Genomic DNA, 1,022 nt, shown 5'->3' with positions numbered 1-1,022 from the left:
GACGCGATACGTCTAATTAAAATTACCACCCTTTGGTAATGTTCTTAGTTTCTTACCTTATTTGATAATAATAGCCAATAGGTCAATTCAATCTAATATTCTAATACAAAAGCTTACGACACAAAATTTAAACAGTCGAACATTGAACGCGCGTTTATAAGTTGTAAGCTTATAACACTTATGGTCATTTGGGAAAGCAGAAGAAACCAGAATAAAAGTATTTGAAAGGAGAATCCTACGGAAAATCTACGGCCCATGCTTCAACATAAATACAGGTGAATGGCGTAAACGCCATAATAAAGAACTCGAGGAGCTGTTCCGGAGACTTAACATCGCGAATGAAATTAAGAAAAGGAGATTAACCTGGGCAGGACATGCATGGCGGAGAGTGGGATCCATAGTCAGAACAACAATCGAAGAGAACCCGGTTGGTAAGAGACCCTTAGGAAGACCATGCTTACGCTGGGAAGACTGTGTAAAAAGGGACGTGGAAGGCATTGAACCAGAGATACCATGGAGAGTAGCGGCAGAAAATAGAGATAGACGGAGAGAAATTTGTTTAGCGGTATGGTCTCAATGACCGTATACCAAAAAAAAAAACTTATAACACACAACCATTCGGGTATGACAATTGACAATATGAGTACCTATATGAATAATTAATGTATGAAGTATCACGCATAGACGTCTTCTTAATAAATTATGAGTTTCACCTAACATGATTTTTGAGTTAATTAATGCTAAAAATTGTACTTCATAATCAAGCCCAGATTAATGGGGGGGCACGGTCCCGGGGCCCATTGATTTTGGGGGCCCATCTTTATCCCAAAAATATATTTTTTTAACGCGTCTAATAGTTTTAAAAAACAATCATTGTAGGTAGGTAAATTATTATTAATAATTATAAAATAAAATTGTTCTCAATTTTATATCACAAAAAATTACTATAAATAATGAGCTATGTTTTCCAACAATTTTGTTTTTTTTTTTTAGCATTTTAGATTACCGATTTAACTGTATAA

Source organism: Acyrthosiphon pisum, chromosome A1 (assembly GCF_005508785.2).
Source record: "Acyrthosiphon pisum isolate AL4f chromosome A1, pea_aphid_22Mar2018_4r6ur, whole genome shotgun sequence".
Taxonomy (NCBI): Eukaryota; Metazoa; Arthropoda; class Insecta; order Hemiptera; family Aphididae; genus Acyrthosiphon; species Acyrthosiphon pisum.
Note: the sequence above shows the minus strand (reverse complement) of the source record.